At 43.7% G+C, this 23,452-nt stretch overlaps 1 protein-coding gene across 1 annotated transcript in view; it reads left to right on the forward strand.

Annotated features, from left to right (window-relative positions):
* The first annotated feature begins 555 nt into the window (after positions 1–555).
* The window catches only part of LOC142143311 (uncharacterized), a 1,060,202-nt gene continuing 1,037,305 nt past the window's right edge, over positions 556–23,452 (forward strand). The window contains exon 1 of the mRNA XM_075201038.1: positions 556–570. The gene's annotated coding sequence lies outside the window, so the exon portion shown is untranslated. The remainder of the gene's footprint in view (positions 571–23,452) is intronic.

Genomic DNA, 23,452 nt, shown 5'->3' on the forward strand with positions numbered 1-23,452 from the left:
AACCCTCCACGTGTCGGAATTCCACCAAACAAGTATCTGGACTGCATAGTGGGGTGGCCCCGGTACCCAATTTGATACCGGGGCCACAATACCTCCTCCAAACATGCTACAGACAATTCGTCATTGAGAGACCCCAGACAGACAGGGTCGAAGTGTTATTGTTTGACTTTGTAAACCCAAAAAAATGTCCCTGTTGCACTTGCACATAGTCGTGCAATGAAGACTGACTTTTTCATTTAAAGGCACGATCTTTAAAGTGTCAGAAAGAGAGAGAAGACACAGGAGAGGAGAGTTGTAGCTGGGGACCTGGGGTGGAAGCTCCCAGGCTCCCCCAGCATTGCCTGGAAGTCTGAGCGTGGTGACTGAGCCAGGGCAAGGAATGTGTGCCCTGGATGAGGGGGAGAACTCCATGCCACTATAGTGAACCCAAGAGAGAGGGGGACACTGCACATGGAAGAGGCCCTGGAGTGAGGGCTGCTACAAGAGGCATGGTAGCTGAGTACACAGAGTGACGTGTCAGAGCACAGGAGACATTATCCCCGCAGAGGAGGGATGAGCTGCAGTTGAGAGGTATGTTGTTGAAATAGGACATGCACACTTTAACAAACCAATCATTTCAGCGACAGGGCCTACCAAACAACTTTGACTGAAATGATTGGTTTGTTTGGGCCCCCACACCAAAAAAGCTATTCATCTCTCCCTGTACAGACTAAACAGGCTCTACTGAGGCAAGATGTCGTCCTCATCCTCAACCTCTGATTCCTCTCCCCCTACAGTGTCTACTTCCTCCTCATCACACATTATCAATTCGTCCCCGCTGGACTCCACAACCACAGGTCCCTCTGTAGTATCTGGAGGGCAGTGCTGTACTTCATTGAGGAATTGATTATTCATTTTTATAAACATCATTTTTTCAACGTTGTGAGGAAGCAACCTCCTTCGCCGCTCACTGACCAGGTTCCCCGCTGCACTAAAAACTCTTTCCGAGTACACACTGGAGGGGGGACAACTCAGGTAAAATAGAGCCAGTTTGTACAGGGGCTTCCAAACTGCCTTTTTTTCCTGCCAGTAACAATATGGACTGTCTGACATGTCTACTTGGATGGTGTCAGCAAAGTAATCATCCACAATTTTTTCTATTGTCACAGCATCCAATGCAGCGAGAGTAGACATGTCTGCAATGGTTGGCAGGTCCTTCAGTCCGGACCAGATGTTATCAGCATCCCCGCCAGTGCCTCTTTTGGGAAAACTGAGCTTTTTCCTCGCAGCCATAGATGTGGAAGAAAATGAGGGTGGAGCTGTTGGCATGTCACGGTCCTCTTCAGAGGACAATCTCCTGACCAGCAGGTCTTTGCACCGCTGTAGACTTGTGTCCGCCGGAAACAGAGACACAACATACGCTTTAAACCGAGGATCGAGCACGGTGGCCAGAATGTATTCCTCTGACTTTAAAAGAGTGACCACCCTCGGATCCTGGCAAAGCGTACGAAGGGCTACATCCACAAGAGCTACATGCTTGCTGTAATCGCAATGGCTTACCAGCTCCTCCCTCACTTTCTCCAGCTGCTTCTGCAACAGCCTGATCAGGGGAATGACCTGACTCAAGCTGGCAGTGTCGGAACTGACTTCTCGTGTGGCAAGTTCAAATGGCTGTAGAACCTTGCACAACACGGAAATCAGTCTCCACTGCGCTTGACTCAGGCGCATCCCCACTCCTTTGCCTATGTCGTAGGTGGCTGTGTAGGCCTGAATGGCCTTTTGCTGCTCCTCCATCCTCTGCAGCATATAGAGGGTGGAGTTCCAGCGCGTCACAACCTCTTGTTTGAGGTGATGGCAGGGCAGGTTCAAGCTTTTTTGATGTGCCTCTAGTCTGCGGTAGGCACTGGCTGAATGCCGAAAGTGTCCAGCAATTTTGCGGGCCACCGCAAGCATCTCCTGCACACCCCTGTCACTCTTGAGGTAATGCTGCACCACCAAATTAATGGTGTGGGCAAAACATGGGACGTGCTGGAAATTGCCCATATTTAATGCCCGCACAATGTTACTGGCATTGTCTGACACCACAAATCCCCATGAGAGTCTAAGTGGGGTAAGCCACTGGGAGATAATTTCCCTCATTTTCTCTAATATGTTGTCAGCGTTGTGCCTCTTATTAAAGCCTGTAATGCACAATGTTGCCTGCCTTTGCATGAGCAGCCATTTTGTAGATGCTGCTACTGATGCAGCTGTTGCTGTTGCTGCGGAAGGGGATGCATCTACCCAGTGGGCTGTCACAGTCATATAGTCCTTCGTTTGCCCAGAACCACTTGTCCACATGTCCGTGGTTAAGTGGACAGTGGGTACAACCGCATTTTTAAGAGCACTGAGGACACTTGATCGTACTTCTCTGTACATTTTTGGTATCGCCTGCCTAGTGAAGTGGAATCTCGAGGGGATTTGGTACCGGGGACACAATACCTCCATCAACCCTCTAAATCCCACTCCACTGATGGCGGACACCGGGCGCACGTCTAACACCAACATTGCAGTTACAGCCGCAGTTATACGCTTTGCAATAGGGTGACTACTATCGTATTTGGTGGTCATGGCAAACGACTGTTGGACGGTCAATTGTTTGGTGAAAGACTTAGCGGTCTTACGACTTCCCCTCTGGGAAGATGACCGACTAACAGCAGCAACAGCAGCAGTGGCAGTAGTAGGCGTACCGCTGCAGGATTCCTCGGATGAATCCCGTATTGAGGAGGACTCAGTCTGGCTGCTGACTTGGGCTGCAGGACTGAATCTGATGGAGATTGTGGAGGAAGTTGACGAGGAGGGTGTTGCTGGTGTGTATCCAACTGGACCACGGGATTTAGGTGTCCCTGTACCGATGAGGGTCCTAGCCCCAGTTCCTGAACTAACCACTGAACTATGAAGGTTATTCAGGTGACGTATAAGGGAGGATGTTCCTAGGTGGGCAAGATCCTTACCCCTGCTTATTTGAGCTTTACATAAGCTACATATTGCCATACATTGGTTGTCTGGATTTGGATAAAAATAACTCCAGACCGAAGAGGTGCATTTTTTGGTCTTCTGACCAGGCATGACGATGGGCTTTTTCATCCCATGGACATCAGCTGTTTCCCCCCCTGGTGCCTCATTTACAATAACCACATCACCATCCTCATCATCAAGTTCCTCCACAGCGCCAGCTACATCATCAATAGCCTCCTCCCGAGCCACCTCTTCCCGTACAGTGATGGGAAGGTCAGGCTTGACAACCACCAACACCCTTGGACTCGCCTTGGGATTTGTGATAATTTCTCTTTAGAAGGCAGAGTTGTTTGCTGTTTTGTTGCTGACAGCATAACTCTCTTCAATTTTTTGTAGGGGGGGGAGGAGGAGGAGGGTTAAGATCCGTGGGTGAAGCTGAACCACTAGTCATGAACACGGGCCAGGGCCTAAGCCGTTCCTTGCCACTCCGTGTCGTAAATGGCATATTGGCAACTTTACGTTTCTCCTCAGATGATTTTAAGTTTCTCTTTTTGCTACTTTTCTTAACTTGGGCTTTTTGGATTTTACATGCCCGGTACTACGAGATTGGGCATCGGGCTTGGAAGACGACGTTGATGGCATTTCATCGTCTATGTCATGACTAGTGGCAGCAGCTTCAGCATTAGGAGGAAGTGGGTCTTGATCTTTCCCTACTTTATCCTCCAAATTTTTGGTCTCCATTATATGTAGCACAAGATACTGCAGAATGTGTGAACTTGGTAATATTGCAGTACCAATGGACTTATACTGCTGGATTGGTTTTGCAAATTTGGTTATAATTATTATATATTTTTTTTTATTTTATTTTTTATTTTTTTTTACTTTTTTTTTATTTTTAAAAAACTTGGGAATAGTGGGGAAATAACTATGCCCTTAGAAGCACAGAGCACAGGACACAGCACCACTGGACTGAACAGGACACGGCACAGGACCCAGCAGCACTACGGAACTCAGCAGGAAAGAGCACAGGACACAGCACCACTGGACTGATACTGCAGAATGTGTGAACTTGGTAATATTGCAGTACCAATGGACTTATACTGCTGGATTGGTTTTGCAAATTTGGTTATAATTATTATATATTTTTTTTTTTTTAAAATTTTTATTTTTTTTTACTTTTTTTTTATTTTTAAAAAACTTGGGAATAGTGGGGAAATAACTATGCCCTTAGAAGCACAGAGCACAGGACACAGCACCACTGGACTGAACAGGACACGGCACAGGACCCAGCAGCACTACGGAACTCAGCAGGACAGAGCACAGGACACAGCACCACTGGACTGATACTGCAGAATGTGTGAACTTGGTAATATTGCAGTACCAATGGACTTATAATGCTGGATTGGTTTTGCAAATTTGGTTATAATTATTATATATTTTTTTTTTTTTTAATTTTTTATTTTTTTTTTACTTTTTTTTTATTTTTAAAAAACTTGGGAATAGTGGGGAAATAACTATGCCCTTAGAAGCACAGAGCACAGGACACAGCACCACTGGACTGAACAGGACACGGCACAGGACCCAGCAGCACTACGGAACTCAGCAGGACAGAGCACAGGACACAGCACCACTGGACTGATACTGCAGAATGTGTGAACTTGGTAATATTGCAGTACCAATGGACTTATAATGCTGGATTGGTTTTGCAAATTTGGTTATAATTATTATATATTTTTTTTTTTTTAAATTTTTTATTTTTTTTTACTTTTTTTTTATTTTTTAAAAACTTGGGAATAATGGGGAAATAACTATGCCCTTAGAAGCACAGAGCACAGGACACAGCACCACTGGACTGAACAGGACACGGCACAGGACCCAGCAGCACTACGGAACTCAGCAGGACAGAGCACAGGACACAGCACCACTGGACTGATACTGCAGAATGTGTAAACTTTGTAATATTGCAGTACCACTGGACTTTTACTGCTGAATGTGTGAACTTGGTAATATTGCAGTACCAATGGGCTTATACTGCAGGATTGGTTGTGAAAATTTTGTGGTAATTAAAAAATATTAAAGTAGTTTTTGGTATTTTTAAAAAACTTTTTTTATTTTTTTAAACACAGGGGAATATTGGGGAAATAACTATGCCCTTAGAAGCACAGAGCACAGGACACAGCACCACTGGACTGAACAGGACACAGCACAGGACCCAGCAGCACCACTGACCTCAGAAGGACAGAGCACAGCACACAGCACCACTGGACTGATACTGCAGAACACAGCACAGCACAGCACAGCACAGCACAGCACAGCACTAAACAGCACAGCACTAAACAGCACAGCACTAAACAGCACTAAACAGCACAGAACTAAACAGCACAGAACTAAACAGCACAGAACTAAACAGCACAGAACTAAACAGCACAGAACTAAACAGCACAGAGGACCACCTAACACACCCTCCCTCTACCCTGATCAATGCCCGAGTGAAGATGGCGGCGACTAGCGGGGAATTTATAGGATCCGAGTATCGCGAGATCCGACAACGGGATTATGAGTCAGAGCCTCAGTTTCACTTTTGAATTTGGCGCCAATACCCGGATCTGTCTCGGATCCGACTCGGATCCGCAACGTTCGGGTGGGCTCGGATTTCAGAAATCCGAGTGCGCTCATCCCTAGTAAACATAACACTATATACTGTTAATAGGGCGGTCTGACATAAAGAAGCACTACTAGTAAACATAACACTATATACTGTTAATTAGGGATGAGCGCACTCGGATTTCTGAAATCCGAGCCCACCCGAACGTTGCGGATCCGAGTCGGATCCGAGACAGATCCGGGTATTGGCGCCAAATTCAAAAGTGAAACTGAGGCTCTGACTCATAATCCCGTTGTCGGATCTCGCGATACTCGGATCCTATAAATTCCCCGCTAGTCGCCGCCATCTTCACTCGGGCATTGATCAGGGTAGAGGGAGGGTGTGTTAGGTGGTCCTCTGTGCTGTTTAGTTCTGTGCTGTTTAGTTCTGTGCTGTTTAGTTCTGTGCTGTTTAGTTCTGTGCTGTTTAGTGCTGTGCTGTGCTGTGCTGTTTAGTGCTGTGCTGTGCTGTGCTGTGCTGTGTTCTGCAGTATCAGTCCAGTGGTGCTGTGTGCTGTGCTCTGTCCTTCTGAGGTCAGTGGTGCTGCTGGGTCCTGTGCTGTGTCCTGTTCAGTCCAGTGGTGCTGTGTCCTGTGCTCTGTGCTTCTAAGGGCATAGTTATTTCCCCAATATTCCCCTGTGTTTAAAAAAATAAAAAAAAGTTTTTTTTAAAAAATACCAAAAACTACTTTAATATTTTTTAATTACCACAAAATTTTCACAACCAATCCTGCAGTATAAGCCCATTGGTACTGCAATATTACCAAGTTCACACATTCAGCAGTAAAAGTCCAGTGGTACTGCAATATTACAAAGTTTACACATTCTGCAGTATCAGTCCAGTGGTGCTGTGTCCTGTGCTCTGTCCTGCTGAGTTCCGTAGTGCTGCTGGGTCCTGTGCCGTGTCCTGTTCAGTCCAGTGGTGCTGTGTCCTGTGCTCTGTGCTTCTAAGGGCATAGTTATTTCCCCATTATTCCCAAGTTTTTAAAAAATAAAAAAAAAGTAAAAAAAAATAAAAAATTTAAAAAAAAAAAAATATATAATAATTATAACCAAATTTGCAAAACCAATCCAGCATTATAAGTCCATTGGTACTGCAATATTACCAAGTTCACACATTCTGCAGTATCAGTCCAGTGGTGCTGTGTCCTGTGCTCTGTCCTGCTGAGTTCCGTAGTGCTGCTGGGTCCTGTGCCGTGTCCTGTTCAGTCCAGTGGTGCTGTGTCCTGTGCTCTGTGCTTCTAAGGGCATAGTTATTTCCCCACTATTCCCAAGTTTTTTAAAAATAAGAAAAAAGTAAAAAAAAATAAAAAATTAAAAAAAAATAAAAAATATAATAATTATAACCAAATTTGCAAAACCAATCCAGCAGTATAAGTCCATTGGTACTGCAATATTACCAAGTTCACACATTCTGCAGTATCTTGTGCTACATATAATGGAGACCAAAAATTTGGAGGATAAAGTAGGGAAAGATCAAGACCCACTTCCTCCTAATGCTGAAGCTGCTGCCACTAGTCATGACATAGACGATGAAATGCCATCAACGTCGTCTACCAAGCCCGATGCCCAATCTCGTAGTACCGGGCATGTAAAATCCAAAAAGCCCAAGTTAAGAAAAAGTAGCAAAAAGAGAAACTTAAAATCATCTGAGGAGAAACGTAAAGTTGCCAATATGCCATTTACGACACGGAGTGGCAAGGAACGGCTTAGGCCCTGGCCCGTGTTCATGACTAGTGGTTCAGCTTCACCCACGGATCTTAGCCCTCCTCCTCCTCCCCCCCCCCTACAAAAAATTGAAGAGAGTTATGCTGTCAGCAACAAAACAGCAAACAACTCTGCCTTCTAAAGAGAAATTATCACAAATCCCCAAGGCGAGTCCAAGGGTGTTGGTGGTTGTCAAGCCTGACCTTCCCATCACTGTACGGGAAGAGGTGGCTCGGGAGGAGGCTATTGATGATGTAGCTGGCGCTGTGGAGGAACTTGATGATGAGGATGGTGATGTGGTTATTGTAAATGAGGCACCAGGGGGGGAAACAGCTGATGTCCATGGGATGAAAAAGCCCATCGTCATGCCTGGTCAGAAGACCAAAAAATGCACCTCTTCGGTCTGGAGTTATTTTTATCCAAATCCAGACAACCAATGTATGGCAATATGTAGCTTATGTAAAGCTCAAATAAGCAGGGGTAAGGATCTTGCCCACCTAGGAACATCCTCCCTTATACGTCACCTGAATAACCTTCATAGTTCAGTGGTTAGTTCAGGAACTGGGGCTAGGACCCTCATCGGTACAGGGACACCTAAATCCCGTGGTCCAGTTGGATACACACCAGCAACACCCTCCTCGTCAACTTCCTCCACAATCTCCATCAGATTCAGTCCTGCAGCCCAAGTCAGCAGCCAGACTGAGTCCTCCTCAATACGGGATTCATCCGAGGAATCCTGCAGCGGTACGCCTACTACTGCCACTGCTGCTGTTGCTGCTGTTAGTCGGTCATCTTCCCAGAGGGGAAGTCGTAAGACCGCTAAGTCTTTCACCAAACAATTGACCGTCCAACAGTCGTTTGCCATGACCACCAAATACGATAGTAGTCACCCTATTGCAAAGCGTATAACTGCGGCTGTAACTGCAATGTTGGTGTTAGACGTGCGCCCGGTGTCCGCCATCAGTGGAGTGGGATTTAGAGGGTTGATGGAGGTATTGTGTCCCCGGTACCAAATTGTGTACCGGGGCCACCACACTATGCAGTCCAGATACTTGTTTGGTGGAATTCAGACCAGTTGAGGGTTTTATTATTATATTGTGTGGACCACTCTATCTATACCACACTACAACTCTATACCACTCTATTTCCTACTTTAATTCTATTACTAATTAATTACCATAAAGAGGAACAAAATAAACCAATTTTACCAAAAGTATAATATGACTTAGACTTACAAACACTACACTTTAAAGATCGTGCCTTTAAATGAAAAAGTCAGTCTTCATTGCACGACTATGTGCAACAGGGACATTTTTTTGGGTTTACAAAGTCAAACAATAACACTTCGACCCTGTCTGTCTGGGGTCTCTCAATGACGAATTGTCTGTAGCATGTTTGGAGGAGGTATTGTGGCCCCGGTATCAAATTGGGTACCGGGGCCACCCCACTATGCAGTCCAGATACTTGTTTGGTGGAATTCAGACACGTGGAGGGTTTTTTAATTATATTGTGGCCTCGGTACCAAATTGTGTACCGGGGCCACCACACTACGCAGTCAAGATAGATAGATGCGTATTGCGTATCATAGATAAAGTACATTCAGTGGTGTGGGGCAAATTGAAAAATATTCCAAATGCACTGACATTATCAAAAACAAGAGGTTGTCACACGCTAAAACTCCAACATGTATATGATGGAGAGGATGGAGGAGCAGCCGTATGTGTAGTGTAATGCAGATCTGTTGAAGGTTTTTTATATATTTTATTGTGGTGCCCAGTGCCCACTCCTCTACGCAGTCCAGGTACAATTATTGGTGCGAATCATAAAAGTTCAGGGTTTTTAAGATATTGTGGTGACCCACTCCTCTACGCAGTCCAGGTACAATTATTGGTGCGAATCATAAAAGTTCAGGGTTTTTAAGATATTGTGGTGACCCACTCCTCTACGCAGTCCAGGTACAATTATTGGTGCGAATCATAAAAGTTCAGGGTTTTTAAGATATTGTGGTGACCCACTCCTCTACGCAGTCCAGGTACAATTATTGGTGCGAATCATAAAAGTTCAGGGTTTTTAATATATTGTGGTGACCCACTCCTCTACGCAGTCCAGGTACAATTATTGGTGCGAATCATAAAAGTTCAGGGTTTTTAAGATATTGTGGTGACCCACTCCTCTACGCAGTCCAGGTACAATTATTGGTGCGAATCATAAAAGTTCAGGGTTTTTAAGATATTGTGGTGACCCACTCCTCTACGCAGTCCAGGTACAATTATTGGTGCGAATCATAAAAGTTCAGGGTTTTTAATATATATTGTGGTGACCCACTCCTCTACGCAGTCCAGAAAGATACCTTGTTGCAACGTTTTGGACTAATAACTATATTGTGAGGTGTTCACAATACACTGTAAATTAGTGGAAATGCTTGTTATTGAATGTTATTGAGGTTAATAATAGCCTAGGAGTGAAAATAAGCCCAAAAACTTGATTTTTAAACTTTTTATGTTTTTTTCAAAAAAAATCCGAATCCAATACCTTAAATCCGAACCGAGACCTTTCGTCAAGTGTTTTGCGAGACAAATCCGAACCTCAAAAATAACGAAAATCCGGATCCAAAACACAAAACACGAGACCTCAAAAGTCGCCGGTGCACATCCCTACTGTTAATAGGGCGCTCTGATATAAAGAAGCACTACTAGTAAACATAACACTATATACTGTTAATAGGGTGGTCTGACATAAAGAAGCACTACTAGTAAACATAACACTATATACTGTTAATAGGGCGGTCTGTCATAAAGAAGTACTACTAGTAAACATAACACTATATACTGTTTATAGGGCGGTCTGTCATAAAGAAGCACTACTAGTAAACATAACACTATATACTGGCAATAGGGCGGTCTGACATAAAGAAGTACTACTAGTAAACATAACACTATATACTGTTAATAGAGCGGTCTGACATAAAGAAGTAATACTAGTAAACATAACACTATATACTGTTAATAGGGCGGTCTGACATAAAGAAGTACTACTAGTAAACATCTACTTTATAAAAGCCTAGTGGCGTGTGTCTGTGTGTGGGAAAAAAAACCAAGCTGCAGCGCCACCTGCTGGGCGAAGTTATACACTGAAATTCTTAGTGTGTGTTGAAAAAAAAACTCAGAAAGGGCTGAAATTTGGAATACTAAGATGTTTTTAATTTGTTAATTTAATTTGTTAATTGTTAAAAGTGTTTATAAAGATTTTTTAAAAAAAAAAATATATTTCTTGAAGGAGAAGTGACAGTTGGGAGTGGTTGGTGGTTGCCGGGGGTGACAGTGGGGAGTGGTTGGTGGTTGCCTGGGGATGACAGTGTGAGAGGAGTGTGATACTCAGGACCGCTGAATGAGATCCCTGTGTCTGGATAGACATCTGGATAGAAGTGGCGATAAAGATGAAGGATGAGGTGATGGAGAAAAATTATGAGGTGGTGACATGTGGACAAAACCACGTTAAAAAAGGGCGCTTACGTCGGGAAGTAACACTCTTCCCCTGAGGAGGCCTGGCCTAGCCCCAAATGCATGACAAGAACCTTTTTAACACCTTAAGTAGCTTGATGAAGGATGTGGCGATAAAGATGAAGGATGAGGTGATGAAGAAAAATTATGAGGTGGTGACATGTGGACAAAACCACGTTAAAAAAGGGTGCTTACGTCGGGAAGTAACACTCTTCCCCTGAGGAGGCCTGGCCTAGCCCCAAATGCATGACAAGAACCTTTTTAACACCATAAGCAGCTTGATTTGACTAGAATGCATGAGTATCATGCATGGGTTAACTTGTAACACTATATACTATTAATGTGTGGGATGGTTCTGACACAATAAAAAAGCTAACACAGTCAATTTACAAAAAATAAAGTAAAATCCACACTAGAGATTATTATACACATTTTGGGCAGAGTTCATTATGGGAAGTAAGACATTTTAAATTTCCCTTCCCCTCCAATGCAGCATGGTTTTACCCAGGTGCAAAGTTACTCCTTTTTATGCTTTGCTCTCCTTAAGGCCAGATTGCTGCAACACGTTGTAATTCATGGGTTCACCACATCCCCTTTAATAACTGATCACACCCCCCTTACAGTTGGCCACACCCTAATGTATCGGGCCGCTACCACTGCATTCCCCCGTTGGGCCCTTCATGTCCCAGTCCAACCCTGATTTTTTAAAGATAGAGGATCAGGGCTGTTATCAGAAATTGTGGGGCCCAGTATAAATGAAACAGGCAGGACCCCCCCCCGATGAACGCCCCCACCCCTCTTGGTGAATGTCCCCCCAACCCATAAAAAAAAACAACAAAAACTTAATTTATGACATTAAGGGAGAAAATAACTATTATCCCTCAAGATGTACAGCTTAACCCATTAGCATACTTGGAAGCCTAATTCAGCGGCGGCGGGAACATCAGTGTGACGTCAGGTCACACCACACCATCACTCAGGGGCGGATTGGGAACTTAGAGTGGCCCTGGAAAAAATACTGGAAGTGGCCTCACATGGGCGGGACCAAACAGTAGGCTGGTCCAACACAAAAATAGGCGGAATTAACTCGATTATCCATAACCACATCAGTTATCAGTGGCAGGCGAGGCTAACGGAACACGCAGTGGTAGGCGGAGTCACAGTAAGCAGACACAAAGAAAGGTTATAAAGTATTTTGCTACACCCCAAGTATTTATTAATGTAGAACTGAAAACTGCCATGTAAGAGAAGTGTGACTATATTGTGTAAACAAAAAGACATATGACACACCGCACAGACAGGCCATGCCAGCCTCCTATCTATAAGAAAGTCATTCATTCAGAGGTCCCTCTCCCCTTCCTATACCTTCAAGCATTGAATTCTGACTAAATTGCTCCTCACGTGTGTGAGTATGTGGTAGGTAAATTATATTGTAATCTACACAGGGACTGATTTGCATGAATAAAATGCTGGTGTTCCATACAGATGTACAACATATTCATAATGTTTAAACCATATATTGTAAGCTTGCGAGCAGGGCCTTCCATATATTGTAAGCTTGCGAGCAGGGCCTTCCATATATTGTAAGCTTGCGAGCAGGGCCTTCCATATATTGTAAACTTGCGAGCAGGGCCTTCCATATATTGTAAGCTTGCGAGCAGGGCCTTCCATATACTGTAAGCTTGCGAGCAGGGCCTTCCATATACTGTAAGCTTGCGAGCAGGGCCTTCCATATACTGTAAGCTTGCGAGCAGGGCCTTCCATATACTGTAAGCTTGCGAGCAGGGCCTTCCATATACTGTAAGCTTGCAGGCAGGGCCTTACATATATTGTAAGCTTGTGAGCAGGGCCTTCCATATATTGTATGCTTGCAAGCAGGGCCTTCCATATATTGTAAGCTTGTGAGCAGGGCTTTCCATATATTGTATGCTTGCGAGCAGGGCTTTCTCACCTCTTTGTCTGTTTTACCCAGTTTGTTTATTACTGTGTTTGCCCCCAATTGTAAAGCGCTATGGAATATGTTGGCCCTATATAAATAAATAAATGATGATAATGATAAAGAGTTAAAATAATTAGTAAATGCTCTGCAGAAAGGAACTGTGAGTTTCCAAGTTTGCAGGATAATCCATTCAATACCTAATGAATTTACTTACAGCACCTGCTTAAAAGTGACCAGGTAGAGAAATAGAAGAAAGATTCCAGTGCTGGAATATTGCAAGGACAGCAGCACTGTCAGATGTGAGAGTACCACTGTTCTGCAGTACAATCAGATCATAAACGTGTAACATGGTCTCATAACAAGAATAAAATCCTTAAATATTACCAAATAATGAGGATGAAATACAATTTTGGATGTTATAAGATATAGAAAGATGACGCAGTAGGCTGGAAAGCAGATTTACTCCACAAGGAAATTCTGTTGCCAATGATGATCTGATATTAGCTCAGTACTCTCAGAGTGTTCAGTTCAGGTCACTCACCCATAGGAGTGCGCAGAACACTTCATTAGGGTGTGCATCCCGGGACACCAAGCGAGGGATACTCTGTGCCGCAGCTCGCTGCCGGAAGGGCGTGTACAGCAACGTCTAGGGGGAGGGTGCCTAATAGTGCCCCCAGTTCATATAACGCCAAACAATAGTGCCCCCAAATCAATCACATTACAGCAAACAAGTGCCCCCGGAACATATTATTTGGCTTGTGATTTCCACTGTTGTTTGATTTCAAGTGCTGTTTGTTTAAAGTGTGGAGTTAGATCCAGTAAGGATTGTTGTGCTGTGTTGAGAGAGTGATATAGTTTGGGGAATTATTCTGTGTGTTTATTGAAGCAGATTCTTTTTTCTGTGTGTTTATTAAGTGTCACATTATTATTTTTATTCTTTTCTCTTTCTTTTTTTATTTATTTATTTATTTTTCTTTCTGTTAGAGCTAGTGGGTGTGGTTTAATTGCATACATTGATACAGCTGGTTAGAGCAAGCTCTGTTTAACAGGAGGTAGTAAGTGGTTTCACTGAGCTTGTGATTTCCACTGTTGTTCGATTTCAAGTGCTGTTTGTTTAAAGTGTGGAGTTGAATCCAGGAAGGGGTTTAATCTGGTAAGTGGCTAGCAAAGGTTAGTACTCTCAAGTTCACTGTAGGCTATAAGAAGTTAGGTTAGCCATAATAAGATAAGTGGTAGCAGGCATATCTTGTCATATGTATGCACACTTGGAGCAAGTGTTCCAAGGTTTATACCTCTGTGAGAAATGTGAGCAATTGGTCTCTTTGGAAGCCCAGGTAACTGATCTAAAGCAGACCATTGCAACATTGAGAGAGATTGCCAACCTGGAGCAGAGTTTACAGCTCACCGTTGATGCTGAACAGGGTGGAGCAGAGACAGAGGAGGATGCACAGGTAGGCAGCTAGGTAACAGTTACTAGGGGTAGCAGAGGGAGGAAGAGGCAGGCTAGTTCTGAGCTAAGCAATCCCAGCAGATTTGCCAGATTGGATGAAGATACTGTGGAAGGCAGTTCAGAATTGGTAGAGTTGGATGAGACTGCTTCCTCTAGCAACCAGGGGAATGGTCTCTCCAGCATAGAAGGGCCAAAGTTACTCAAGGACCCAGGCAGATTGTGGTGGTAGGGGATTCAATTATTAGGAAGGTAGATAGGGCAAACTGTTACCGGGACCGTGCATGCCGAACAGTGTGTTGTCTCCCGGGTGCTCTGGCTCGGCATATTGCGGATCGAGTGGACAGATTGTTGGGAGGGGCTGGGAATGACCTAGCGGTTTTGGTGCATGTTGGCACCAATGACCGAGTTAGAGGAAGAAGGGGTGTCCTAGAGAATGATTTCAGGGACATAGGTCGCAAACTTAAGGCAAGGACATCCAAGGTAGTATTTTCGGAAATACTACCTGTGCCACGCGCTAGTCCAGGGAGGCAGCGGGAGATTAGGGAGGTTAATGCGTGGCTAAAAGATTGGTGTAGGAAGGAGGGTTTTGGATTCTTAGAGCACTGGGCTGATTTCTCGGTCAGTTGCTATCTTTATTGTCGAGATGGATTGCACCTGAATAAGGAGGGGGCTGCAGTGCTAGGAGAGAGGTTGGTTAGAAGGTTGGAGGAGATTTTAAATTAGGCTCCGGGGGGGAGGGGCAAGCAAGTATTTATGGGATAGACATTGAGGGTAGTAAGGAGGAATTTAACAAGAGTCAAGGGGGTGGAGACGGGGGAAAGGGAAGCCAAATTTTAATATGCTAAAGGAGTCTATAAAGAGCATACACTGGGACAAAGCTTTTGAAGGAAAAAATACGGAAGAAAAGTGGGCTGTCTTTAAAATGTTGTTGGAAACATACACGTATAAGTTCATTCCTATGGGAAACAAATGTAAAAGAATTAAGTCTAAACCAATGTGGCTAAATAAAATGGTAAGGGAAGAAATGCAAAGGAAGAAGCGTGCATTTAAATTGTTTAAGTCTGAAGGGTCAGAGGAGTCCTTCCATAGGTACAAGGAATGTAATAAAACATGCAAAAAGGAAATTAGATTGGCTAAGTTAAAAAATGAAAAACAAATTGCAAAAGTATGTAAGACAAACCACCAAATGTTTTTAAGTATATAAATGTCAGAAAGATTAAAAAAGATAATATAGGACCCCTAAGAAGTGAGATGGGTGAATTGATAAATGATACTAAGGAAAAAGCAGAGGTGTTTAACAGGGGAGGGCTGGCAGACTTTAGCCCGGGGGGCCAGCACATAGCACTGGCCCATAACTAGAGACTCATGCTTAAAGGGCGGTTTTCAGTACAATATATATTTATAAATATAGAAAATAGGCTATTTTCACGTTGCTTAACCCAGCAATATTTTATTATAAACAATAAAATTTTAATAAGGAAAATAAATAAAGCAACAAAAAACAAACCTCACTTTATACTGCATTTTATTTTTTATATCTTCTACTTGCACCGCCTTTTTTTTTTACATACCTGGCTGATTATAATGGAATATATATTATATATATATATAACTATAAAATCACAACAATAAAAGCAACAAATAGCGGATATGTCTGTCCCTTCATCACACTGTTCCTCCTAAATCACACTACTGCCCCCATCTTCACACTGTCCCCCCTCATTACTGTGCTCTTCATCTCTCTGCACTGTCCCCTTCATTGCTCTGCTTTCTACATTGTCCCCCTCATTGCTCTGTCCCCCACTACATTGTCCCCCTCATTGCTCTGTCCCCCACTACATTGTCCCCCTCATTGCTGTATGCCCCTCTACATTGTCCCCCCTCATTGCTGTATGCCCCTCTACATTGTCCCCCCCTCATTGCTGTATTCCCCTCTACATTGTCCCCATTCATTGCTGTATTCCCCTCTCCATTGTCCCCCTCATTGCTCTGTGCTCCACTACATTGTCCCCCTCATTGCTGTATCCCCCTCTGCATTGTCCCCCTAATTGCTTTATCACACTCATTGCTGCATCCCCCTCTATACACAGTTCTAAATTACTTACCTTCTTATGTTCTTTTCAACTTCTGCCTTCTTCGCAGCAGTTTCTCCAAGCGCAGCTCCTCACTGACAACGCGTCCAGATGTGATGTTTACATCACACCCGGCAGTCAGTGAGGAGGAAGGTATTTTGGTGCTACAGGGCTCCCGTAGTCTAGGGGTGGAGAACTGTAGCACTATCATTGAAGCGAAGCAGACAGTCTATGCACAGATGGCCCCATCACATACTATTTAGCAGGGCCGGACTGAGACTAAAAATTAGCCCTGGCATTTATAGTACACAGGCCCATCTCAGTTCCAGCCGGAAAGAAACCATGTGCTGCCGAGCATCGGCGGAGCCTAAAAGGGTGTGACCACATACATTATAATAAAACATTACATTTATCACGCCTTCCCAGTCACATCATGCCATCCCCCCAGGCACATCATGACACCCCCAGCCCACTGTACTTATCTATGCTTCTGGTGCTACTCACATCCATAAAGGTGGAAACTTCCTGTAGAGTGAGAAGGAAAGCTCTTAGTCTCACGAGATTACAAAATCATGTGAGACTTAGAGCTTCTCGGCTTGCTGCAGGCTGTGTTCTGTGTGGGAACTGGGAGCAGCCATCAGTTCCCTTCCCCTAACCATAGCTGGATTAAGGCTCAGGGTATTTAAGACATCAGACCCTCTATTATGTAACATGGTTATCATTTTAGACAAATATACAAGCACTACTGTTAGAAGCACACAGCTCTGCCTTCTGAAGCAGTACGTTGTGAAGCGGGACATACCTCCCAACTGTTCTTGCAGTCGGACCAAATCCTGACTAAGTGAGACAGTCACCCAAATTCAGGACTGCCCCACCAGATTCAGGACAGTTGGCAGACTGTCCTGCTCTCTCCTACCTGTCTTGGTCACTTTCACCACTTGTAGCTGGTTTCTTTAGCTCAGTTCATTCTTGTCTTGATCCTGGAATATTGGATGCCCTATTTTGAAAAAAAATGGGTACATGAGATTTAGAAAACTTCAACCAGCCCTGGTGTTAAAACAATAGCACTCACATTTTATAATTAGGCCTCCCTCCAGTCCCCACGATAATAATATTCACATTTAATAAGTAGACCTATTTCTCTCCAAACAGCCCCAACATTAAATTAACAGTATACTCATTTACTCAAAACATATTTCCCTCCCTCCAAACAGTCCCAGCAATACATTAAATATCACTAAAGTTTAATAAATATAGTCATTTTCTACAACCATCCCTGGCAATAAATAATTCATATTCATATTTAATAAATAGCCCTACTCCCTAAAATCAGCCCCATATTCAACTGATAGCCCTAAACCACCCAAGCATTAAATTAAAGGTTCCTTCACCTCACCATAAATAATTAGCCCCCACCTACATTCCCCCATTAAATAGCCTACCTCCTACACTTTATTAAGATCCTCCCTTCCCTCACATATTATATTAAAATACTGCGCGCACACACACACACGCAGACACACTATAAGCCACGCAGACACACTATAAGCCACGCAGACACACTGTACTATTAGCCACACAGGAACTATTACACACACACAGACACACTATAAGCCACGCAGACACACTGTACTATAAGCCACACAGGAACACTTACCTTGTTACATCCGAGCAGCAGCACCTCCTTCCTGCGCACTGGTCAGCGAAAGGGGGGTCAGTGACTTCCGCCTGTGCAAGTAACCACGATGTTCTGCTTCTGAAGTTCCCATTTAGTTTAAAATTGCAAATTCATGGCCTGAATGAATTAATTGACAAGAAAGGTGTTTTTAAACACTAATTAATTATTTAACCCCAGGTTACAGCAACAGAAAAATAAGGGGTCAGTTTGGGAGTTCGGCATCTTGTGCTCTGTCTGTGGACGGGGTCATGTTAGAAGGCCAGCTATTGGTAGTTATACAGAAAGCACAATATGCAGCTACACCAACATGACAATTAATGTGTCTGTCTGTACAGCTTGACCTGTGTGGTTTAGCAAATTCGTTAGTCATATGCCTTAACAATGGCAGTCCGTTTAATGCTCAAATACAAAAGCTTAATTGCAAACCCCGGTATCCTACTAGATACCATACACTTTGCAATACATTTTAAAATGTCGATTTTGGCTTACACGATTGTACACATATGCATGTTATGATTATAATGCACTATTTAGACTTGTTAAAAAATAAAACAGTGATGCATTTTGTTCAGTTTGCTGTTTATGTGGCATGTAATTCCGTTGCTAGCTCTATTTAATCAGTACTTGAACTTTTTTTAATCAGGACAGTGTGTGTGCAGAGCCGTAAGAGAGTGACTGCCGCCTATGCAAGTAATCACATGGGACGGCACTACGTGACAGGTGCCGTCCCATGTGATTACTCGCATAGGCTGCAGTCACTGACTCTCCGCCCGCTGAGCAGCGCGCAGAGTGCTGCATGCGGACCGGCCCATCTGGTCATCGGCCCTTCTGGTATTTGCCAGAAGTGCCAGATGGCCCGTCAGGCCCTGCTATTCAGTACAGCCGCATCATTCATTAATAGAATATTGTACTACAAGCTGTAGTACAATATTCTGTGAATGAATAATGTGGCCGCACTGAATAGTATGTGATGTGGCCGTCTGTGCATAGACTGCCTGCACCGCATTCCCACTGGACCACCAGGCTGCCCAAAATGGACTTTGGGGGTCCGGCCCAGCCCACCCCTGGAGAGGAACAAATGGTAAGAATAGTACATAAATACGGAAATGAAACTATACCATAAATTAACGCTTGGCTGACAAAGGAAGCAGACGAAAGACGACTGAAGAATATTAAAATAAATAGAGCTCCATGTCCAGATAGCATACACCCAAGGGTTCTTATGTTGCTAAACTCAGAAATAGCACTATTCTTAATATTCAGAGATTCAAATTTAACACACTGGCAAAATCGGACCTTGATACATTTAGCCCTAGGGGGTAAATTTAAATTTACCCCTAGGGGGTAAATGTATCAAGCTGTGAGTTTCCGGCGTGTTTGAAAAGTGGAGATGTTGCCTAGGGCAGCCAATCAGATTCTAGCTATGATTTTGTAGAATGTTCTAAATAAATGACAGCTAGAATCTGATAGGTTGCTATAGGAAACATCTCCACTTTTCAAACCTGCCAGAAACTCACTCATAGCTTGATACATTTAAGCCCAGGAATGTTTTATTGAAAACTATAGTATCAAAATACATCACTCTGTATTGTGCAGGGGTCAGAAAATGGCTCTATGTATTGTGCAGTGGTCAGAGGATGGCTCTCGGTGCTGTGCAGGTGTCAGAGGATGGCTCTCTGTGCTGTGCAGGGGTCAGAGCATGGCTTTATGTAATGTGGAGGGGTCAGAGGATGGGTCTATGTATTGTGCAGGGTCAGAGGATGGCTCTCTGTGTTGTGCAGGGGTCAGAGAATGGCTCTATGTATTGTGCAGGTTCAGAGGATGGCTCTATGTGTTGTGTAGGGGTCAGAGGATGGCTCTATGTGTTGTGTAGGGGTCAGAGGATGGCTCTCTGTGTTGTGCAGGGTCAAAAGATGGCTCTATATATTGTGCAGAGGTCAGATGGAGATTCTCTTTATAATGGAATTCTCTATCAGGTGTAGGGGTCACTAGAAGATTTATTTGTGTGGTGCAGGTTTCACTAATAGGCTCTATTTTGTACAGAGATCGGAGAAGGCTCTTTGAAATGTGAAGGGTCAGAAGAAGGCTTTATGTATTGCGCAGGGGTCAGAGGATGGCTCTATGTATTGTGCAGGGGTCAGAGGATGGCTCTATGTATTGTGCAGGGGTCAGAGGGTGGCTCTATGTAATGTGCAGGGGTCAGAGAATGCCTCTCTGTGCTGTGCAGGGGTCAGAGGATAGCTCTATGTATTGTGCAGGGGCCAGAGGATAGCCTCTGTATTGTACAGGGGTCAGAGGAAGGCTCTCTGTGCTGTGCAGGGGTCAGAGGAAGGCTCTGTGTATTGTGCAGGGTCAGAGGATGGCTCTCTGTATTGTGCAGTGGTCAGAGGATGGCTCTATCTATATATTGTGCAGGGGTCAGATGAAGATTCTCTTTATTATGGAATTCTCTATCATGTGTAGGGGTCAGTAGAAGATTTTTTGTCTGGTGCAGGTTTCACTAAAAGGCTCTATTTTGTACAGAGATCGGAGAAGACTATTTGAATTGTGAAGTTGTCACTGGCAGAGCAGAGGTTGGAATGTGAGAGAATAGCTGGTGAGCTGGATGGCATGTGAGGGAAAAGCTGGTAGACATGGGGTAACGTGAGTGAAAAGCTGTTGGTTATGAGGTGGCATGTGATAGAATAGCTGGTGTGCAAGGCAGATATTAGAAGCTTATGGTCAGGGAGTGGCATGTGAGAGAAAATCTAGTTGATAAGTGGTGGCATATAAAAAAGTAGCTGGTCAGCAAGGGCCCATATGTGTGAAAGGCTGATGAGCAGGAGATGGCATGTGAGAAAAGTGGGTGTCAAGTGAGAGAACCTGGTTGGCAGTGGGATGGGCATGTAATAATTTAGGGGGCAGGGTGGACTAGAGATGCTCACTGACCCCCGTGTTTTGGTTTTGGTTTTGGATCTGGATTACTGTTGTGTTTTGGTTTTGCTTAACCGCCATTGCGTGTTTTGGTTTTGGTTTTGTTTGGTTTTGTTTTGTTATTTTGTTTAAAAATCAATGATTTTGGGTATAAAATAACCAAATTTAGTGCTTTACCTGTTTCTTGGATAAGTAATGTAATTTGTAAAGCTAATAAATTATCCAAAAACATTTTAATTCCTGTCAGGCCTTCATTAATTCTACACACAAACCAGATTGTCTTCCTCTCCATCTATGCATATTGGCAATGCAGCCATCATCTTTGGGTGTATATTACACCCTACACTTATAGTTAAATATGTAAAGAAATGGACAAAGGCAGTTTGGTTTCTGTCTCTATAGGCCCCCCTCCACTTGTAGAAAATACTAAAAAATTCAGCAGTTATAGACTGTACAATATTAATTGAAATGGACAAAGCCAGTTTGGGGTCACTCTGTCTATGACACCCTACCCATAATGAGAAATTGCTAAAAGAGCAGCCTTTCAAGACGGTTTGTGATATCAAAATGCCCCAAGTCCCTTTCCTCTTTGGGGGTAGATTGCACCCTACACTTAAATAGAAAGTTTTAAAAACATGTTATCGTCATCATCTTGAGCTTCATCCTCACCCTCATCAGTATGTACGTCATCATCACAGACTATCAATTCATCGCCGCTTGAATCCGCCATTAGAGAACAGTCAGTGCTTGGATGTCTTGGATGGTGAAGACCTTCGTCGTGGAAGATGTAGTTCATTTTTATAAACATCATTTTCTCCACATTTTTGGGAAGTAACCTTCTACGGCGATCACTGACTAAGTTCCAGGCTGTTCTGAACACTCGTTCAGAGTACACACTGGAGGGTGGCAGCTTAGGTATTGCAAAGCAAGTTTGTACATGGGTTTTCAAATGGCCTGCTTTTCTTCCCAGTAAGGAAAGGGACTGTCTGACATTTCCATATCAATTACCTCTTGAAAATAATCCTCCACCATCCTTTGCATGTTAATACTCATATTGGATGGAGTTATGGGCAAGGTCACACATTTTTTGGAAAAATCCTTCAAACCAACCCAGATGTTAAACTGTTCTGGTCTGCCCTCTGCGTCTTCCCTGCTTCTTTTTGGAAAATTAAATTTTTTACGAGCAGCAGCTGCTTGAGAAACCGAAGGAGGACACATCATCAAGCCGGACAACTTGCTGAGCAATAGCTCCTTGCAAAAGTTCACATCTCGTTCATTTTGAAGCAAAGACTCAATGAAGGTCTTAAACCTTGGATCAAGCACAGTGGCCAAAACGTAGTGATTCAAGATCTTCATAACTCGAGGATCATTGTGAAGCGAATTAAGTACTTGATCTACAAGGCCAACATACTTTGCGGAATTGCTTGCTTTCATCTCCTCCTTCAGTTTCTCAAGCTGCTTTTCCAATAGTCTAATTAAAGGAATGACTTGGCTGAAACTAGCAGAATCTGCACACACTTCACACGTCACAACTTCAAATGGTTTCAGCACCTTGCACAGCACTGAAAGAATTCCCCACTGTGCAAGAGTGAAATACATCCCCCCTCCTTTCCCAATGTCATGGCTTGTGCAATACGCTTGGATGGATTTGTGCTGTTCCTCCATCCTCTGAAGCATGTACAGGGTGGAATTCCACCTAGTTACCACCTCTTGCTTAAGTTGGTGGCAGGGCAAGTTAAACTGTTCTTGGAGCTGCTGCAATCTCCTACATGCTGTGGCAGAATGCCTGAAATGGCCTGGAATTTTACGGGACACCAAAAGCATCTCCTGCACCTCACTGTTATTTCGTAGGAAGCTCTGCACCACCAAGTTGATGGTGTGAGCAAAACAGGGAATGTGTTGGAAATCACCCAGCTGTAATGCTTGCAATATATAGCTGCCGTTATCAGAAAAGACATACCCTGGGTAGAGTCCAAGTGGTATAAGCCATGCATCAATCATATCTCTCAGTTTGTGTAACAAATTGTCAGCTGTATGCCTGTTAGTGAAGCCAGTGATACAAAGAGAGGCCTGCCTGTGACAAATGTAACATAGTGGTGTACATGCTGCTGCTGTTCCTGCTGGTGAAGTCGAATGACCAAATCAGTGGGCTGTCACAGTCATATAGTCTTTGGTTTGACCACTTCCACTTGTACACATATCTGTGGTTAAGTGGACAGTGGGCAGAATGGCATTTTTCAGCGCAATCTCTACATTTGTACACACTTTTTGGTATAATTGTGGAATAGCTTTACGGGAGAAATGGTGTCGCGATGGAATTCTGTAACGCGGATACAAAACCTCAATTAACTGTGAAAAACCAGCTGCGTTTATTGTGGATATTGGAAGCAGATCTAACACTAACATGCCAGCCATGGCGTCTGTGATTCGCTTGGCGACTGGGTGACTGCTGTCATATTTGCTTCCCCTAGCAAATGATTGTTTCACACTTAATTGTTGGAACGTAGTGTAACGCCCCCCTAGTGGCGTTTTAGTAAAACCTGCACCTCAGTGAATACTGGAGGGGTCACCTAGAGG

Source organism: Mixophyes fleayi, chromosome 3 (genome assembly GCF_038048845.1).
Source record: "Mixophyes fleayi isolate aMixFle1 chromosome 3, aMixFle1.hap1, whole genome shotgun sequence".
In the NCBI taxonomy this organism is placed as follows: Eukaryota; Metazoa; Chordata; class Amphibia; order Anura; family Limnodynastidae; genus Mixophyes; species Mixophyes fleayi.